This window comes from Anomalospiza imberbis, unplaced genomic scaffold (genome assembly GCF_031753505.1).
Source record: "Anomalospiza imberbis isolate Cuckoo-Finch-1a 21T00152 unplaced genomic scaffold, ASM3175350v1 scaffold_50, whole genome shotgun sequence".
NCBI lineage: Eukaryota > Metazoa > Chordata > Aves > Passeriformes > Viduidae > Anomalospiza > Anomalospiza imberbis.
Window position 1 is genome coordinate 891,758 of NW_027100109.1, and position 21,891 is coordinate 913,648.

General features: G+C 40.1%; 1 long non-coding RNA gene across 1 annotated transcript; it reads left to right on the forward strand.

The window, feature by feature from the left end:
- Positions 1 to 996: 996 nt before the first annotated feature.
- On the forward strand, positions 997 to 15,455 carry LOC137467012 (uncharacterized). The gene is made up of 3 exons (XR_010995370.1): positions 997 to 1,337; positions 13,707 to 13,769; positions 15,342 to 15,455. It is a non-coding gene; the product is annotated as an uncharacterized lncRNA (long non-coding RNA).
- Positions 15,456 to 21,891: the final 6,436 nt, after the last annotated feature.

Here is a 21,891-nt window from a genome sequence, read left to right on the forward strand (position 1 = left end):
AGCACCAGAACTTAATATTTTTTTTGCCTGTCACATGGTTTGTGAGAGATCTTGGAGAAAAATGTTTGGGTGGGTTTTTTTTCCCTTTATTTCATTCTGGACTTTTTCTCCAAAACACTAGCCCTAATTTTCATCATGATTAGGATGTGCAAATGACTTTTGCAGTAGGTCTGGCTTTTCTAGCAGGAATGCTACATTGTCCATCCAGTGCCAGGAAGGTGGAAATAGCCTTAATTTTATGTTCAGTTAAATACAGGATTTGCCTTTCTGACTGATGATTTCCGAATAGTTTAGCTTGGAGAGTTTGCTTGTGGAAGAACTGATTCACACGTTTATTTTCTTTTCCCCAAAGTAATGACTACCGAAGAAGACTTAACTATCCTTGTGCTCTTTTCTGTATGTTGCTTGTGTCCTCATACAGAATTGCATCCACAGAATATTCATTAGGCAGAATGTTACAGAATTTTTTTGCAGCATTATAGATTCTTTCATTAGTTTCACAGAACATAATTTTTTCTTAATTACCTCTTGAAAAATATTTGAAGTTACTGTTAATTCACAGTAAAACTTTAGTATCAAATTTTTGATTTTAATAGGGATCTTAGAGGTGTTGCTACTGGATATTCCCCTTTCTATACCATCCTCATTGAATTGGAATAAATTATCTGTGAAGATCCCTTGTTTGGCTGGAGACGGAGGCCTGTGTAAGCGATGTGAAGTTCAACAAGGCCAAGTGCAAGATCCAATTCCTGGGTCAGGGCAATCCTTGATATCAACACAGACTGGATGATGAATAGATTGTGTGATGACTAGGCTGAGTGCAGCCTTGCAGACAAGGACTTGGCAATACTGGTAAATGAAAAAAAAAATTATTAAGAAATTTTTACGTAGAAAAGTATTTTGTGAAAATAAGTATTACCCAGTTTGGAAGTAAAAAAAAAAAAACAAAAAAAAACAAAAAAAAACAAAACCCAAAAAACCCCAAAAACAAACAAACAAAAAAACTCAGATAACTGTAAAGTTAACAGGAACTGTATTATGACTCTGGAAAGACATGCTCCAAGACTGCACTTATCTCACTGGTATACTCCATGCTGGTTGCTTATATTTATAAAAGACACTGATGAGTCATATACAAACATTTTGATTATAAAGATTTTCTTCATTTTCCCACAGATTTGCTGCTTTCAAACAGCTGCATCCCATTCCTGGGCTCAACAGAAGGACTTGATTTTCGAGCCCTGCTGCTAGATGAGGAGAGGGGCCGGCTGCTAGTCGGGACAAAGGACCACATCTTCCAGCTCAACTTGGTTGATGTAAACAAAAATGTAAAAAAGGTCAGTGGGCTTTCCATGGAGTTTATCTCCTAAGTTAAATTTTGTTAAATTCCATTTTTGTGTGTTTTGTGTTTTTATTTATTTATTTCACACTGGGTAACTGCAGATTCGTTGTGCAATGCAATTTACCAATATTTGGTGATCTCACCTCCCACAGTTATACATATTATCTTAAATCAATTGAATTTCTCATGCTATATGATCTCCCGTGTGACTGATGACCTGCAAGAGATTAGCTATGTGGAAGAGCCCTGCAGTGCATGAAAATAGCATCAAAATATCAGCAAACAGGAAAAATGTAGCTCAGAGTTTTCACTTCTCAACTTCCCTGGTCATGGTTACCCTCCTCATTTATAAGCATTTGGAAGGAAATAACTGAAGACAGCTCTTTCATCGCTTCCTGGCGTCACTAGGATTGCTTTACTGTGATACTGAACAGAGCAGAGGCAATTTAGATGGTTTAAATTCTAGTAAAATGTAAGTGGCAATTTTAGCATTTCTGTTAATATCTAGAATTACTAGCAATAGGAAAAGCTTCCACTGGGATCTGCTGCAGTCCCTTGCCTGTGCCCAGTGACAATGTGTTAAATTGAGATAATAAGATGTCAATTTAGCCTTCAATATTTCTAGTAGATATGGTGAACTGGAGCTTTGGTAAGCACAGTTGACTGCTACGAGTGAAAACCAGATGCTTGCATGGGAACACATGAAAACTGGTTTCCTGCTTCTTCCAGACATGAAGAAAATTTGAATTGTCAGCTGTGTTTGGTATTTTCTTTAGGCACCAGAGGGGGGTTTTAAATTCCTGTGTTCTGATGCCAGTTCTGAAGAGGCAACTGACCCTGAATTAACGTGATTGCATGCAGGGGCTGAACAGGTGGAACAAGAGACTATTTTGCCCACATGTTTGAGGGCAACACTTGCTGTCATTGTATAGAAGAGATACAGTACCAGGCAGAACATCTTGCTCCTCATCTTGACTTCAGCAATGCTGCACATGCCAGTTTTTGTACAACTCAGATTTTGAGTATTTCAGGAAATTTCTTCCTGGGATGCTTTATCAAGCACTTAACTTGCTTCTGTCATCTCAGTAATTGACTCAAAATCCACCACCCCCTCAGGATATTGCATTAATAACAGCACTGCTAATTATAATCGCAAATCTTCAGACTACAAATTGATTGGTGGTGTAGGCTTTCTGCAGAAAACAAGTTTTGTTTGTGTGAAAAGCAGAGTTCTGTTTCTGTGGGATGCTGCTTGCCTCCTGAGAGATGCTGAGTGCTGTCACTCCCCATTATGTTCAATGGGGCTTTATGATCCCAGACCTTGCTGGAGGTGGCAGCACCCTGCGTGAGCCACGCCTCAGTCCAAGCTGGTGACATTTTGCCTTTGGCCAAGCCACCACTGATCATTATGGACCTTGTGCTTTCCAAGAAGAGTAGAACAGAGAGCCAGGAGAACTAACCTGCAGTCGGACAGTGCTATAGATGTTACAGAGAAAAGACTCTGTGTTGGAAGGAAAATTTGCCTTTCCTAAGGTGAATACAGAATGTATGCTTACATATCTGTGGTAACCTGAAAGGAGGGAATAAAATTCCTAACCACTTGCATATCTAGACTAAATATGCATGCAGGTTCAAATTCTTCTACTTCTTTTAGTAGTAAATTAATAACAGTTTAACTATTCAGATAATAATTAATTTCTCAGTAAAAAACCACATGAAGCAAAATATATCTAAGTGGGAAGAACTGACTTGAGAAGCCTTGCAGAGCATCCTGGTGTGATGATTTCCAAGGCCTCCATGGGCATTCCAACAACTTTTATAAATGTATCTTCTTGTGTAAATGCCCAGGTAGCACAAGGCAATGTCACACAAGTGTTTCTCTTTAATTCCACTGCACTTGGCTGGTTGAATCTTGTCAGTGGAGGAAAGGGATGAGATAAAGGAAATAGCCTGAGGAACTGTGTATAAATCTCAGTTGCTGAGGAGGATGCTAGAGGATACTCTACAGTAGCAGGGAAGTGTCAGAAAGTAGCATTTGCCGGTGCTGTGTTTAGCCTGACCGTAGTTTGGGTTGGCACCAGGCAAGGCAGCTCGCTTCCAGGCTTTCCCAGCATGAGGAAACCACACATGTTGGGACTACAACGGTCTGAAGTGTGTCCTTTGTACTCCTCTGGAGTACGAGTTGTCTGGGAAAAATAATCTGCTTACACACAGCCACTAAAATGAGCAGAAATTGATTAGAATATTAAGTTTCTGCCTATAAATGATGTGTTTATTAATGACTTCGAGGAAGGACTGTGGCAAGCTGAGGGGGCAAGAAAGGTGTAACAACTTTGAGACTAGAATGCAACATTGTTCATAGTTTAGGGTTTCCTTTCTTTAAAACAAAGCTGAACATTAACTTTCAAATGCTCTTATTTTAATACAGCTCTCCGTTTCAGATATTTGTTTTGTTAGGAGCTACTGATACCTTCAAAAGCCAAGTCAGAATCCCCAACAATTTATTCTCGTATGTGGATATAATTACTAGGCAGGAGTATATTTTAGAGTCTGAAGCTCTGTATTAAGACATTTCTGGAATACTATTCAAAGAAGCACCCAAAGCATTGTATCCTGATCTCTTCTCTAATTTATACATATATAGAATTTAATAACTTCCTTAAAAAAAACTATTTATTTACCTAAATTAGTTAATTTGACTTACATATATTAAGTTATGGCTTTATTTCCTAGCGTATTTTTCCTTATGCAATAAATCAATAGTTCTGCTGGAGTCCCAATTTCTTAAATCATTGCAGTTGTTATTCAATTTATTGTGTAATAGGTTGAAAACTTCCTTAGCTGGCAGCTTAAAAAAAAATCTGTCTGGTTTCCAGTGCTTGCAAACCTCATTATAAAGCAACAATAAGTACCACAGTGTATTAAGCAAGTCTTCCAGAATGACAGGCGAATGCAGAAAGCTAAAGTGATTATAGTCAATAAATATATAATGTTTAGCAATGGATAATCCCCTTTCTGTAGCAGGGATACATACATTTTCTCTGAAGTTTTCCTGTATAGAAGCCTTTAGCTTCTGTTGCTGGAGCAGCATTATCAAGTGCCACAGTCTTTTTTTGAAAGATCCTCACATGCCTGACAAATTCTGCAAGCTGTTTGCAAACTGGAAGAATTGTGATTTCTTCCTATGAGTAAAATAAAGATGGTCAGTGAGAGAAAGCAGTTCTACAGAAGGCCTCTGTGCCATTACCACCTGAAGTGCTGTGTAAAGCAAAAGGAGGCTTAATAGCATGAGAAGCTAGAAAGCTGGAGAAGAAATTCTGTAGGAACACCAGGCTCTGGGATCCTGCTGGAAATATTACTCTAGTACATTGAATTTTCTTGTGGGTTTGCTTAAAGCCTTTTCTATTTTACTCCTTAAGCTAAATAAGTAGGAAATAGAAAATGTTGTCAGCTGGGTAAACAGTGAGTAAATAGCTGCAAAACAGTGGTGCCCCTTTCTGTGGCTGTGCTAACAGTGCACGCGGGGTTACATGTCAGCGCGATTATCACGGTGTGATCCGCAGCGCAACCCGCCCAGCTCCGCGGGAATCGGAATGCTATCAAGGCCTGACAAGCTTTTGAAAAGCTGCCAACCTGCAGGAGCTGTCAGTGCTAGAAGACACAGCCCCATGTGGGCCAAATCGATAAACATGTCAGATCCCCAAGTAGCAGCTTTGGAATAAGTTGTTTTCATCTGTCCCAGTGTGCACTGGCTCTGGGTCACAAATTATCATTGCTTGGAGCATCCTTGGTTTGTAGCTGCTACTGTTTCTCTGGCATGTACAGCCAGCTTGTGACATCCTTGAATGCCCTCTTGTATTGACTGTTAACTGTATTTCACAGGGAAAAATATACATATGCATAAATATATATTTATCTGCTGGGTAAATGCTCAGGAAATAGCTGCATGTAATTTTTTTCAATAACTCCATTGCTTGCCAGCAGTTCAAGTGGGCTTGTATTTCAGCGCTGCTTGCAGTGTGACCCACCCATCTCTGCAGGAAGGGGAACATGTGTGCAAATACGTATGCATACTTATGTAAAACAGCACCCTTGAGATGCAGGAGCAGAATTTTACATTCATTGCTCTGAGAAACTTTCTGTCAGTCTATATAAGCGTGGTCTCAATTAGGAGTGAATCCAGTGGGAATTTAGCCAGTACTGAAAGGAGGCTTTGGTTCTCGCCATCAGGCCTGAGCCTCAGGAACACATACAGAGTCTGAGGTGTTTACTGCAGCCTTGAAACACCGTAATACCAAGTTGATTCTTCTTAAAAAATATGTGCTGCTTATTCTATAGCTCAAAGGAGGTTAGCTTCCTGCCTGTCAGCAAAACTGCAGACAGTCTGAGAGTGAAGCTTTCTTGACCTGTCAGAAGAAAAAGTTTGCCAGGAAACATAATTGAAGGCCAAAGAGTCATGTGGAAATCGCAGGAGATATTTAAATTGATGAAAGTGGGGCATTAGGATAATCTAGGATAAACCCAGTGAAACTTCAGGTTAGGGACTTGCAGAGGTACAGGTGATATCTTTGTGCTTGCTAGCCCTTGGAGGGGTCTTACCTAGGAGCTATTTACTCTATAATGTTGTTTGACAGACTTAAATTCAGGTCCCTGTGTAGACAAAGTGAAAGCTTTTGACAAGTGTTTACAGACACAAATGAACAGATAGAGCAAGACGTGAAGAAAGCAGTATGAATCCAGAATGACAACAATCCTAGGTGGAAGAGAGTGTCTCTGTTGCTTCCTTTTGCATTATTGCCATAAATTATGTTCCCATAAACATCCGCTGTCATTTTTGTGTTTTACCCATGTGTTTAGGTATAAAGAATGGCCAGTATCCTGCTCTCTGAAAACATTTCCTTATATTGGTCATTGGCTTTTTCAAAGGTAGGATTTGTTTTTAGTCTGAAGTGATAAACATGTCAGGAGCAATGCCATTTACCCTAAAAATCCTGGTGTGTGGTTTCCTTTTAGGAGAAACAGACAATAGTCAGAAGTCTGCTGTGGTTACGCTGTGGAAAATGAAGTGTAGAAGCACTGATGCCTTTGAAGATTTAATCCAGTGTAAACCAAATCAGCATCTAGTCTATTTTCTTTAAGCTTTCACATGTGCTCATAACATACACATGAAAATGCACTTTTCAGAAAACCCTTGAGGATGGAAGTATTGGCTGCTACTTAAGTTGTGTTGGAGATCGCAGTTTAAGAGGAGAACTGGGGCATGTGGAGATGTTGCTTTGTCGCAGACAGATGCAATATTAAAGCCCATTGGTTCTAATATGAGGTTTCACTCTAACAGCCGCCTGCCAAATTTAAGCTACCAAAATCTTGTGAATATGTCTTCCAAATATATAGATTTTATTTTCCTCTGACTTCCAGTGCACTTTACTCAGTTTGACAGCTCCATGAAAATAAAGAATGCCGTGCACTGACACTGGCATTCCTGCTGTGTTGTAAATCACTTTGAAACAAGCCTCATATTCTCTCTTCCCGTTACATCAGATGATATATATATTATATATATCAGAGATCCAATTTTCTGTTACTATGAAATAATTGGAGTTGGAAATTCTGGTCAGTTTATTTCGTTGGATGTGTGTTGTAGGTATGGGAAATAGTACCACAGGTGAAGGTCTGTGGCAGATGAAAAAAATATTAAGGATACCTTCTTGGCTTTTAAGGATCTCTTAAGTATTTCTGGGAGTTAGCTAAACCTTGATGAAACTGCTATAAAGAAAGTTAGATAGAAAAACTCTAAGGACAACCCGGTTAATTTTCAAATACAGGGAGAAATATAGATGAGGAACTTAGATGTATCAGCTTCCTTTGTTTGCTGATGACTTCAAAATACTGAATTCCAGAGTACAGCAATTACAGTGGAAGTCAGTTACGAGACCTGCTTGGGGTAAAATTCCTGTTAGAATTTGTGTGTGAGAACAATCTGCCCAGTTCCTCAAGCTGTGGACTTCCCTGCTGCCCGCATTAATGCAGCAGATGTGAGAGATTTAGAGAACAACTGGTATATGAATATGGTGTGCTAAAATCAGATCATTTTCTCTCTAATTAGTGCAGTTGGTTGGGGCATGGTGCAAATACTGTCAAGGTCATGGAGTCAGTCCCTGTACAGGCCATTCATTTAAGAGTTGAACTCAATGATCCCTGTAGGTCCCTTCCAACTCAGAATATTCTGTGATTCTGTGATAATTGTAACACTCTTTGTTTTCCACGAAATAATACAGAGAATGCATTAAATTCTTTCCAGTGTCTTCTGGGAAATTCAGTAAATTTTTAGTGCTTGCAGTAATTTTCAGTGAAGTGGCCTGGGGTCAGTATACAGCAGTGACAAATGTCCTAGTTCTCAGGATGCAATCCATGAACACCCACTCTTACTGCATTGGGGCATGACATTTGTGTTACTGTCTTATGCAGCAGGGTGACATTCTTATTGGATCACTGCTGTATGTTTTCTCAGTGCTCCTTGATCTTACTGTTTTTCTTTGCTTTTGTCTTTTGAGCTATGAATTTCAAAGTGCTTCAGAAAATCAAGAAAACAAATTTTTAAAAAGTCACATTATTGTCATTTTACTGGTGAGAAAATTGAGACCTGACTGTCGCATATAGTAAGGCAAAAACAAAACTAGGATTAGACTGTCTCCTGGTTTACTTCAATCTGTTTGGCTCATGTTGCCTCTTTACTGTATTCATTTTATGGTCTCATTGAGCTAAGTCATGAATTCTTTTTTTTTTTTTTTTCACACAGTGGGGTAGTTTTTCATGGAGCAGATTTTCTCAGGGGGAGTATATTGCATATGCCAATGTGACAAAGGGTTTACAACTCAGTCTGGCTTTGTTCTTCAGAAACGGAAGTTGGGACTGTCATATGGGGAATTTACCCATACCGGTGAGCCTAAGCTTCTAAGTTATAGTGTACATGCTTCACAAAGCCTTAATAAGACATTTTGAAGCCCAGGAAGCTGTAATTTTATTGCATGCCTTCCCTCAAGCATCAGTATGATGAATATCTAGTACATAGAATGAAACAAGGGAAGAAAGCTGTCCTTCTCTTTCTGCATCAAGCAGCTGTTTAAAATCTGTATTTTCATCTAAATGCTTTTATCACTTTTCCTTCCTTTAAAATAGGGAGGGAGCAATCCCTTTCTTCCCAGGCCCCAGATTTGGTGTGTGAGTGTTTTGAGAGGTGCTGATCAGCTGATGTCCTTCACTCCTGGGTAGGGACACACCCTGCTGGTGCTCCATGCATCACTAGCAGAGCACTTTGGGGTGTCTGGTACCAGGGGCTGCACTGATTGAGAAGTGCTGCAGCACGTGCACAGCATCAGGCACAGGAGAGGCTCTGGTGAAAGCCCCAGGGCTGCTGAAAGCCAACAGCCTCAATGAGACACCCCAGTGCTTGCTGCTGGCATGAGCGTGGCTATCCTGGGGACCTGCAACTGGCAGGAGTCACACTGGTCAATTGGTCTCACTCCCTGCTAGCAGCCCCACCTACCTCATGGAGCAGTTATTCCTTTTGTAACCCAGCTGTTACAAGTGGCCCTTTGGGATATTCATGCAACTTCTTTAGGAATGTTGCTGTGGAACAGATCCTTGTTACTCCAATGTTTCAGATTCAATTTTTGTTAAAATCTACGATTTGTTATATATATTTATTTGTGAGCAGTTTATACCCATTTCCTCTGGCTGTTTATAATTCTGGTCTTCAGAGCCCTTTGATTCTTCCTTCATAATTTAACTCCACTTGTATTAGTGGTGCTTTCCAACTTTCTGTCACCTGCATGTGCTGTGGCAGAGTTCTGGGTTTTTATCAAGGCTGCTGAAGGGTACATGAAACAGGATGAGCTCTGACCCTGTTTCTTGAGGAACTCCATGAGTAGCTTTCTACCTCAAGTTCTTTACTTATCAGACCATTTTTTTCCCTTGTACTAGTGCCCGTTTTTTGCAGCTGAGCTAATCAGTTTCCATGTGACAATTTAGTAAATACTTAAGTGGAGCCATGGGGAAGGGCAGCTCTAGCACCTTAAAGTACTTCAGCTGGGTTATTAAAGTACAATATCAGAGTGAACCAATGTCTGTTTACCAAGTTATATTGTCTTCTCTACCACACTCCATTTTCATTGGAAACTTGTGTTATCTCTTCCCTAACTAAAAACTTGATTTGAAACCTTATAAACAGATGAAGTAAGACCAATGGCTTTTTAAATTGTTTAGGTAGCTTGTGGTCTTCCTCTTTTGTATTGTGGACAATATATAGCATTTCCACCCATTTTATGAAGTCCTGCACCATCCTAGATCTAGAAGCCTAACTGGAAGTGATTCTTGAAAAAGCTGTAATTTCACACAATATTTTTCTTTGTAATCAGACTTCACTGTCTTATTTTTGAGAATCCCTTCTCCTAAGGATTTATAGTCTGAAGTGTTAGCTTAGGAACAAAATCTGATACTGAGATAGATAGATACTGAAAAAGGAGTTAAATATCGGTATTGTTAATTGATGACAGATAGCAGCTGAATTAAGCTCTTTTGGAATGAGAGGGGTGGATCCATATATTATATATTTTATATATATATATATATATATATATATATATATATATATATATGCAAGCACATACACATAGGTATATACATATATATGTATATATATATATATATATATATATATATATATATAGCATCCACATACCAATTTGTATATCACATTTTTAAAAAAATTTGCTTTCCTTTTAATTCCTTTCTCATAGTAAAAATGCCTATTTAGTGGACAGGAAAATGTTACTTTTAGAAATCTGCTGCTCCTGATTTAGAAAAGAGCTTTATGGTTTTAAATGGTTTGTTTAAATCAGAAATCAATTTCAATCTACCCTTTAAAGTGATACTTTATCTGTCCTACACTTATGTACTGCTTAATTTCATACTCCTGGGAGGTATTCTTTCTCTCTGATAAAAAAGAGCTTATTAACTTTCATTTATTAGGAGAATTTAATTTCTTTCCTGTTGCTAAATTTAAGAAAATATTTGAAGAATGATTTAAAAGTAATGGTAAGGTTGTTTTGGTTTTTTTTTTAAATGGGCAACAAAAGATAAAATCTGGAAATCATGACAGTAGCCAATCTTTGGAATTTTGATATGGTTATTTTAAAAAGAAAATAAACTGAAGATTTAGAAAAGAATCCTATTTAAGTATACAGTTCCCATATTCCAACTAGTTGCATTCTTGTCTTAAATTCAGTAATTCTGCTAAGCTATGCTAAGATTTTTCCAGACATTTCAAATACAGATATATATATATATATACTATAAAATATATTAAATATATAATTTGTACTGTTTGTAACACAAACTGATTATAACTTAAGTCAATGTTGTTGTCACCTTTAATATATAGTGCCTGGTTATCTGTCTTTTGTTTCCATTCCTTGAAACTTTTGCTTATTGAGGAATATGGGAAAAAAATATTAATAAGATGTTACCATTGTGAATAAAGAATGTAAGTAGAAAAAAATATTTTAAAAATTACCAATTTTTAAGCTTCAAACCATTTAAAAGCTCAATGATTTTAAATCTAACAGAAACTCCAGGAGCATGTGGTCTTACTTTTTTGGGATTTTGTAAAACTAAGTAACTTATCAGAATAAAATATAACAGCAGAACTTAATTTCACCCCCTACAGAAAAGTCAATACAGATGTGTAACGTTACTTGTGTCAGTGTTTGAGGAAACCAGATCTGTGGTACTGTTACACAGCATGTCCTGTAATAAAAAATGAGGTTTGTGCTTTCTTGCTCAGCACATCAACTCATTATTTATTATGTAATTTTCTTGATGTATTACAGTTTAGAACTGACAGTTTCTGGGAACCTCTCATTTCTCATATGTAAAGCAAATAAATATCACTTTCACTACCCCATATATAATTACAAATTGATTTTCAAGTTGGATCACTTAGCTTCACTTTTCATTGTCTAATGCGGCTTTCTGTAATGCTAAATACTGAGGCTGTTGACTAACTAGGGAGTAAAACAATTGATTTTTTAATATAATTGTCTGTGGTCAATTAATATAGAAGTGTGAGTGTGTGTATTTCAGCCTTGTAGGACAAACACTAATTTCCATGAAGGGATCTGTAGAAGAATGGAGAGTAAGTCAAGTCCATTAACCCTTCTGATGCCTTGAAGCAGATGTCTCTGTTTTTAACGCCTCCAGTTCTTCTGTGTATTTGACAAGGAGAGCTGGGCATTTTCAAAAGCCTACAAAGGGACATCTTGTCTGCCTAACTGGATAACTAAACTTTTGCCAAACATCTCCCAAGCCCCTTGGCCTCTAGGCTTTTTCCTGTAAATGATTCAGGGATCTAGGGCAGAATTGGCCATAAAGTTCATGTACAAGAGAGCTGACAGCTCAGACAAATCTCCTTGGCCAGATGTGTTTGGAGAGCCATGATCTCACATTCCTCTCTCTGTTCCTTTTCATCAGCTTTTCTTCTTAAACTTGACCTGTGTTGCAATGGAGACTCATCCCACTCTGCCCAAGCAGAGACCAGACTGGACCTACCTTCAGCCCTTCCTGATCTTCCCAGTACTTTCCCCTGTGCTTCCTGGCACTGTGCACTGTGCCACCCATACACCCTGGCACGGCTGATTTCAGGTTACATTTTTTTTTATACCTCATTCAGAGGTATGTGGTCAGAGCGATGACCACATCATTCTGAGAAAATGCTCTGGGAAAGCAAAGTTACGCTCCAGTGCTGCAATGCTGCTACACTGTCTTATCTCTGACTGTGTAAATGTTGTAGAGGGTTAAGGTTTAAGTAACTTAAACTACATTATCTCTACTAAGAGGTTTTTATCAGAAAGGTAACTAAATTCACGTGAGAGGAAATTAATTTCCTTGCAGAAATCCAGTACATCCATTTTCACTGGGAATGAAAAAGGAAGAAGTAAAATCAAGTGTTTCCAGATTGAGAGGAACGGTGACTGTAGGTTTTGGGAAATGAAGGTGCTTGGCACAGGACAATGGCTTTTTGCTTTCCTTACCCATGTGGGACTGAGCCTGTGTACGTCAAGTCTCTTCCTACAAGGTGCCAACAGCTGGGTGGAAGGGAATATGACAGCAGTCAACTACTCTTGTATTCCATTGGGTTGTGCATCCTTCCTTGATGATGTTTTTATTTCTGATGCATATTACAATAATTCTTCATTCTTATGGATTTGCTATTTAAGATTTTGTAAAGTGTGATTGGAAACTACTCTAAAGCATTTGTGACTACTAATGACCTGCTGACTGGTGCCTGGGACTTGAGACAATGTACTAATCAATATTAGCTTAAAAATTAGTGTGGTTTGTAGTGTTTTTACTATTAGTTATAAGAAATAACAGTTTTGCCTTGTCAAAATTAGAAGTAAAAATTACCCATTTTTATCAATGTCGTTGTAGAAGAATTTGTATTTAGCTTCTATTTTAAATTTATTAGAATAGAAACCTGTACTCAATCATATCCAGTCTTGACTGCTTAATTGAAATCAGTGAGGCAGAACCTGAGCTGTTGTTCATTTATATTTCTTCACTTACATAATAATTTGGATTACAGTAACTGATAGTATTTTGCCATCTGGATTCATCTACACCAAAACCCATTTTATAGAATTCTTCAGGGCAGATTAAAAAAGAAAGAGAAACAATATCAATATTTAATACCAATTATCTAAGGTCCGCAATTCTACTCTAAACTTCTGTTTCATTGTCTCAGTAAACTCAGTTAATGTTGATGGGTGACATTGTTAAACCATGCACTGTTGATTTCTGTGAAATGTACTTTTTGTTCTACAAATTTCCCTAGAGCTATCCTTAGTTTTTTGAACCTAGTTCTTTTCATTTGAAAATTGGCAGAAAGCTAAGTATTTTTTATAACAGTTATACCAAGTCCACTGGCCTAAATTCTTCACCAATGTAATTTGCCTGGCTTTGCAATCAGTTTAGTTTCCAGATGATTTGGCTCATCTTAACTTTGAGGGAAACACATAGTAGTGCCAAGGTGCCCTGGCCAGATTAACAGAATGCTTTTTAAAAGTACACATAGCCAATGAAGAAATAAACAAAGATCGGGGGTGGGGGGTGGGGTTGATTTAAAACCTCTTAACTTTTTGTCATGGTATCTTGTATTTGAAGTCAAGTTCATTTCAATTTACAGGCAAGGTTTTTCAACATGTATAAATCTGTTTTAACTGTTTATTCATGGAATAATTAATCTAACAGTCACAGGACAGGTTATAATCTTCATAGTCTTTGTCTTATTTTAACTATGTTACAGATTTACTGGCCTGCAGCAAAAGAAAAGGTAGAATTATGAAAATTAGCTGGGAAAGATGCCCAGGTAAGCATGATGTATATTTTTTATTATTGCTGAGATTTAAGAATACGTGTGTGTTTGTTAGTAAATACAAAAAATGCATTAGTAAGGTCTTGTTATACTTCTTCTGAACTAATGTCCTAAGTGTTTTTTCTTCATTAAAAAAATTACATTGCTATTGTTTTTAAAAACGAATGTTTTAAAAAATTCAATATTGCAGGCAGCAATTGTGCTGAGTTTTTCTTTGATGTAATAAATGCAGCTGAGAGATGAATGGACTTATCTCAGAAATGTATACCAGGCAATCCTTCCATGAAATCCTCTCTTTTCGCATTGAAATGCTTCTATTTTTCTTGGGAGTGTCCTGAATGTAGCTTCATTATAATTCATTAAAGAAACAGAGTAGTAGAGCAGTGTACAAATCAACTTAACTTGCAGACTGCTTGAGTTAGGATTAAAAAAAGATGTCAGACTCAATGGCTTTTCTGTGGAACCACAAATTTTCGTTAGGAAGTATATTTAAGGTACGTATGTGTATACAATACAACTTTTATATGTTTTGCTTGCCACAGATTACATCATGTGTTTAGAGCCCGCTATAAATGTAAACATTTCCTGGCTGCAAAATAAAATTTCTTTGTTTTGTCTCAAAAAAATCTCCTAATTTCTATCCAGCATGTCAGTAGATTCTAGTTCAAAACACTCTCAGCTCTCTCCGCCTGAAGAATTTCAACTTCTTATTCTAACTTTTTGCTACCATTGTCTTTACAGCAGTCAAAACCTAAACAACACCTTTGCTGAGCACTGAAATTTTCTTATACTGGTGTATATGGAAGATTTGTGCTGTTCTATTTCTATACTAAGAGAAGAAGGAAAGGGTCCTGGGAGGGAAATATTTGTTTTGGACTCTCACTTAGGTGTAGGGTGATGTCTAGAAAGTATGAACAGATCTTGTGTATTCCCTCTGAAGTACTTGTTTTTTGTTTCTGTATTAATTTCATTCTGGGGAAAGCTAGAGCAAGCCTTTTCCTCCAGCCCATGTATCATCCTTGGAGCACATAGCATCTGCCTGTGCTTCTCAGCAAGGACCAAGCCCAGCTAGAGCCAGGACAGCCTGTTGGACTCGGAAACAACCAAATAAAAGTCACCAGTAAGATGTGGTTGGTGCAGAGACAAAGCACACCTTTTGAAGTGTGTTGAAGCCTTTCAGCCCACCACAGTTACTTTAATCATGTAATCTTTGGTGTTAAAGCACCCTGAGCTGGGAAGCAAAGGCAGGAGCATTGGTAGCCAGACAAACCCAGTGGCTCTGCAACCTCTGCCCAGTTGTTGGCAGGTGTTGTTTGCTAGGACACAGGCTGAACAGATACCCTCCAAACTGTGCTGTGAGCACGCAGTTTCTTGTGGCTGTAAGCATTACAGCAGAATTAGGTTTGCATGTCTGATTGGTGAACTGCCTGGTAGATAGCCACTGTCAAATTGTAGCTGTCACAGCTTTGAACTACTTCATAAACAGTCCCTGCTACAGTAGTTTTAAGTACACCAGTCCTATGGCTGTAACATGAAAAGTAACCTTTATCTTTCTTTTTCCAACAGACACAATGTGCCAATTTTATCCGTGTTCTTCAGCCGTACAACCGGAGCCATGTTTATGTCTGTGGAACAGGAGCGTTTCACCCTCTCTGTGGATACATTGAACTTGGAACTCACAAAGAGGTCATTTAACTTTCTCACTAGTGTGGCATGTCAAGGAATAGCCCTCATCTTGTTTAGCATTCATCATAGATTGGAAAATACTATGTGAGTGTGTAAAAAATGACCTGACAGCAGCCTGCATACATAATAATAGGGTAAATGGTGGATTTTGCGGGTCATAGGGGAACTCTCGTTCTCACATTTGGTATGTGCATATCACTTTTGAACAAAGCACTTTCCTCAGGCTTAATACACAAAGTTCTTTGGAATGACACTTCCATGTGATTAACTAAGTGAAGAGAACATCTAACCCAGATGTCTTCCTTTCTGGTAAGTCATTTCTGCACATGCTTTCCTTACGCACATACATTCAGAGTTCAAGATGAAACTTGTAGTTCTATCTTTTAATGTACATATACCCTTGGCCCACAGAGGGATTCTTTTGCCTTGTGCGAAAGAGTAATGAACACTTTGAAAAGGGTCTCTGAGCTTGAGTGCAGGGACAGCATCTCAGGACTTTGCAATGTGTTGCAGTCTGGTCATTAAGGAGGTGTTGGGTGTTGTCCATCACTAGTGGCATATTCCTGAGCTGAAGTTTAGCAGCTGATTGGTCTTCATTTGCTGGTGACAAAGAAATCTCTATCCTAAGTGGTAAATGTTTGAGATCTAACCTCCAAAACAGAAGAATTTTGGTGTTGTGTCAAGCAGCCACTTAGTACACAAGTCTCTTTTTAACTCCTGTACGTATCACACCTTGGCTATATTTATCCCACTGGCACTGTTCTCAGAGTGTTGAGATGTGAGCTGTCTGGCTGATTGCCTGTGGTGCAGGCTTCCTATGCTGCTATAGCAATAGCTTTCTCTTTTCTTCAAGGCTGGGTAAAATTCCAGAATGCAAGAAATTACATCTAAAGTTACTAAATCAATTGACCTGAAAAAGAATAGGAATCATGGAACGGTTTGGGTAGAAAGGGCCCTTAAAGACCACCCAATTCCAGCCCCCCTGCTATAGGCAGGGACACTTTCCACTAGACCAGGTTGCTCAAAGCCCAGTCCAGCCTGTCCTTGAACAATTCCAGGGATGGAGCATCCACAGCTTCTTGGGTAACCTGCGCTGGTGCCTCACCACCCTCACAGGGAATAATTTCTTTCCAATATCTGATGTAAACCTATCCTATTTCATTTAAAGTTGTTCCACCTTGTTCTATCGCTTATACATGGAATCAAGGGAAATCCTCATGGAAGAAAAAAAGGGATTAATGCCTGTCCAGACTGAGATCCATCATTATGTCCCCCACAATCTCTGGCTTGGATGACCAACCCAGAGGGGCTGCCTGAGCAACAGAAAACTGAAGCTGTGAGAAATCTACACAGTTGTGTTCTTTGCCTAATAAAGCATTAATGCTCCTGGTATTGTCCAATATTATATATTATATACCACTATATACCAATATGGTGTATAATTTGGCTTACAATGAAATCATTCTGTAGACTTCTTTGCTTTGCTACTTTAAATATTCCAGTTCAAGCAACTGAAATTTTAGATCCCTTGGATCATGCTGATTTCTTAGCTGAATGATCAAATACACAGTTGAATAGACCAGAACAGCTCTCAGCAAGAGTATAAATAAGGCTCTGGTTTACCTCTGGGTCATTAGCAAGATCCCTTATTCACTCTATCATTGCACTACTTCATTTCATCTACTTCATTTGTGAAGGTTGTATTCCCCAGACTTTATGAAATTATGGATTTGGTCTGACTGTTCAGTCCGGCAGCCAGTCTAGACAAGGGGTCTGTCTCAGCCAGACATGACCAATTACCTTGTGAGAGGAAATGGAAGAAGAATCCTGGTATTGTCCATGTTCCCAGCACATCTTGATCATCCTGCCCACATGAGCTCCCAGTTCACTTCCCTTCACATCCTTCATGGCTTTCCTCAGGTGTACCTTCCAAGTATAATCCCCTGTCCAGCAGCTCCCACACTGGGCCCTTGTGCTAAGTTCTGGACATTTTTTCAATATAAATACCAATGCTTCTGGCATTCCTAAGTGTTCATTAGCGTGGTGCCCAGATATTAAGCAGTGTACTTTCAGCTCCATTAAATATAATAAAGCCAAATCCTTTCATAAGACACTTTTTGTGATTGACTGCTCTTCAAATATTTGAAGAAAATGACTAACTGGGAATTTTCTGCCAGAATAATTTGCAGGTAGAAAGATTCTTAAAATGAATTTTCTATAGATCCTTTTCAGATCCTCTTTCTTCTCTCCTTTCTGCATCTAAAAGGGATTTTGTACCAGTGGAGAGGGGAGGGGGGGGGGAAAGAAAAATCAAACCAATACCTGCCTACTGAATCTGACAAGAGACATCCAATCAGACTGATGAAAGCAGAATGCCCCAGTTTCTCCTTCTCAGCTGTACAACCTCCTTTACTTTTAAGCGTACTCATGGATCTCTGTGGAGATGGCCCTGACTGCCTCCATTTCTGGCAACTGGGTTGGAAAGCTCCTCCTGGCCTCACATTTATATCTGTAAATAAATTGGGAATGGGGCGTGAAGCATCTAAGTAAGCAGCAAGAGAGCTGTATTTCATTCCAGTTCTTCCTGAGTTTTTAAAACCCTTAGGAAAAAACAAAACACCAAACTTTTTAACATGCTCCTAATTATTTTAATATTAATGAAGACAATGCCATCCAGCTCTAATGACAACTAATCCCAAGCAGATCCTATCTTGGCTTTGTTTAGAATATTGTAAATACTGCATCCACAAACCAACCAATTGCCAGGGATTGTGCTTGGTAACCACATTTCACATTAGCTTAGAGGGAGCTCTTAGAGTCAGAGACTCTAACAGCTAGAACATCAGAATACTGAAGTGTTATTGTGCTATTTTCTATCATCTCCCACATGAGAAAACCTAATCTTCTCAGTAAAATGCTTTCCTGTTCTACCCTTTTGACCAATGTGATTTTCTAAATTAAAGTATTGACACTACATATTCATAAGACAGTGTATTTAAAGAGGAAAAAGCTGAGCAGGTACAAACTACCAGTCAGCAACTCACCCAGTAGGAGCATTATTATTAACCACATTATTCTTTCAAGGAATTAATCCCTCAGCCCTGTAAAGAATTTAAGCCAGACTTAAACGGCTTTATTCAATCAATGAGAACCCACAAATATTTACTTCTTTTCCTGACCCAACGTTTACTCTACGTATCCCCAAAGAATCTTAAAACTCCTTTTTCCCAGACCCGTAAACCCTTCTTTATCCAAGGAGTCCTTGCATCCCTATTCTCCGAAGTGTCACCAGAGGACACAAGGAAAAACAATACACCACAGCTTTGGTCACCATGAAGAGACTAATTTATTTTTTCTGACTCCAATCATTTATAGTTCTCAAAACATGCCAGTGGATTGGAAGGTGAACGTGCCACCTCTCCAACGACACTGGACAAACTACCAGTCTATCAAATTTCTCCACCTCTATGAAAGAATGCAAAACAATAGGTTGTTTACAGAAAGTTGCATGAGAAAGTTCTCTACAAGAATGTAAATTCAGAAGGCTTTAGAAAATCCTAAGAAATCAGGGCGACATCTCACCCTTCTCAGTTTAAAAAGAAAGAAAATGGAAAAAGAAAAATGAACAGTGTTCAGCATCCATTCATGGAGGAATCATCAGAGTGATCACTCGTGTTGTCTGCATCCGAGTCATCACTCAGCGATTCACCCACTTGATGCCTTTCAGGTTGGTCACGGTTTCCATGTTGCCCGTCAGCCGGATTCTGTCTCTGTGGTCGCAGGTCAGGGCGAACACACTTCGAAGGTACCCAGCGTGCCCCGGTATCTGTGGACACACAAACATACCCATGCCCCGAAGCGATAAGGTCATAAGGACCTTCCCACTGTTTGGTGACTAAATTCCGCACTCGAACCTTTGCTCGAGTCTGATGTGCCTCGTCCGCAGCCTGCAACGAGAAATGATGGTTCAAAATGACAGGGTTATTTGAGTTCTGTTGCACTGTAAGATGATTGATGGTGTACAATGCTTTTTCCAACCGACTGTGCGGGGTTTCACCCTGCATTCCCCTTTTCTGTTTTTGAAGAACCTGCTTCAGGGTACCATGAGCGCGTTCTACAATAGCTTGACCAGTTGGAGAATGAGGGATACCAAACTTGTGTGACACACCCCACAACTGCAGGAACTGCCGCACCTTCTGCGATGCGTAAGCAGGACCATTGTCGGTTTTCACAGCAGAAGGTACCCCCAGGACGGCAAAAGCCTGCCGCCAGTGGGCAATGACATCGCGGGCCTTCTCTCCAGTGGGAGCAGAAGCCCACATTGCAGAAGAGAACATGTCCACTGTGACATGCACATACTTAAGCCGGCCAAACTCGGCAATCTGGGCGACATCAGTCTGCCAAAGCTCCAAAGCCCTAAGGCCTCTGGGGTTTACCCCTGCTGGTAAAGGTGGAGCAAGTGCATGGCAGTCGTCACAGGACTCGACAATGTCCCGAGCCTCCTTTGGCGTCAGCTGAAACTGCTTCTGCAAGGTATGTACGTTCTGATGGAAAAACCCGTGCGATGCCTTGGCCTGCGTGAGTGTATCAGGCTGAGGTGCTACCCATGCCGGGTTAGCCAACCTGTCAGCCCTCGCGTTACCTTCTGCCACAAATCCTGGCAAGTTGGTGTGACTCCTCACATGCAAAACATAAAATGGATGAACCCGGGCCTGAATGGCACACCACAATGTCTTCAGTAAATGAAACAAGGCAGGATTACTGACCTCCTTCAACACTGAATGACCCAATCGCTGTGCAATGTCAGCCACATAGGCGGAATCCGTGACCAAATTGAAAGGTTCCTGGGAAAATCTCTCAAATGCCATAACAGCAGCCCTTAATTCAACCAATTGGGCTGATCCATCCTGATGACCTTCCAGAACCTGCCATTCAGATCCATCCTGCCAGGTAGCAATGGCCTTTCCAGTCTTCCCCGAGCCATCAGTAAAGACGGTGGGCCCTTGCACAGGTTCCTGACTATTTTTGGGCCGCAAAGAAATTTGCGTGGATTTCACCACCTGCAGTAGCTTGTGGCTGGGCAGATGATAATTGATCTGCCCTGAAAAGTTTTCCAGAGCACATTGCAGGGATACGCTATGTGCAAGGCTCCAGTCAAAATCCTCCCGGGATACCGGGAGTATGATCTTTGCGGGATCTGCGCCCATCAATTGCAAACACCGTTGCCGGCATTTGATTATTAAGCGAGCAAGCAACTCAGCCAATTCAGTTGCCGTCTTCTGCGGCCGATGGGGCAGGAAAACCCATTCCAAGATGTGCAAAGGATCAGACCATTTGTCACTCCACTGGCCAATGATACCTGTGGGATGCGAATCTGGAATGGTAACGAATACAGTGACATCAACGGAGAAATCAATGCGATAAACTTGGCGGGCAGAAACAGCCCGCTGAACCTCCTCCAGCACCTGACGTGCCTCAGGGATCAACGTGCGAGGCGACTTTAGATCAGAGTCTCCTTTCAACAAATCATACAGAGGAGACAGCTGTGCGTCGGTTAGTCCCAGGCATGGACGTAACCAAGTGATGACACCCATCAATTTCTGGGCATCATTCAGTGTCTTCACCAAATGCACAAATTGCACCTCCTGGTGTTGGATTGTCCGTTCCAGAATTTTGACCCTCAAATACATCCAAGGAGGTTGTCGCTGAACCTTTTCTGGAGCCACCTGCAGTCCATGCTCATGCAAAGCATCGAGCAACCGAGGCTGAATCCTCAGCAGCTCATCCTGGGTGGAAGCAGCCACCAAAATGTCATCCATATAATGATACAGACGTGCACCAGGAAACTGCTTGCGAACTCCAGACAAGGCACGAGCCACATACCATTGACATATGGCAGGGGAATTACGCATCCCCTGGGGCAAGACTCTCCATTGATATCGCTGTGCGGGCTCAGCATTGTCGATTGCTGGCACCGAAATGGCAAATTTTGGTCTGTCATCGGGATGCAAAGGAATTGTAAAGAAACAATCCTTCAAATCCACGATGAAGATTGGCCAATCTGCAGGAAGCATGGTAGGCAATGGCATGCCTGCCTGCAAAGTTCCCATACTTTCCATCACGGCATTGACCTTTCGGAGGTCTTGTAACAACCTCCATTTCCCAGATTTCTTCTTGATGCAGAAAACAGGAGTGTTCCAGGGACTGGTAGAAGGCTCCACATGACCCTGGTCCAACTGCTCCTGCACCAAATCCCGAAGGACGCTCAATTTATCGTGAGGGAGGGGCCAATGGTTCTCCCAAACAGTTGTGTCCACCAGCCACTGTATAGGAAGCGTGGGACACTCTGCGCCCTTTGTCGCAGTGGCCCCCATCAAAAACCCGTCTCGATGCGCACCCCCCATGCAGACAGAACATCCCTTCCCCAGAG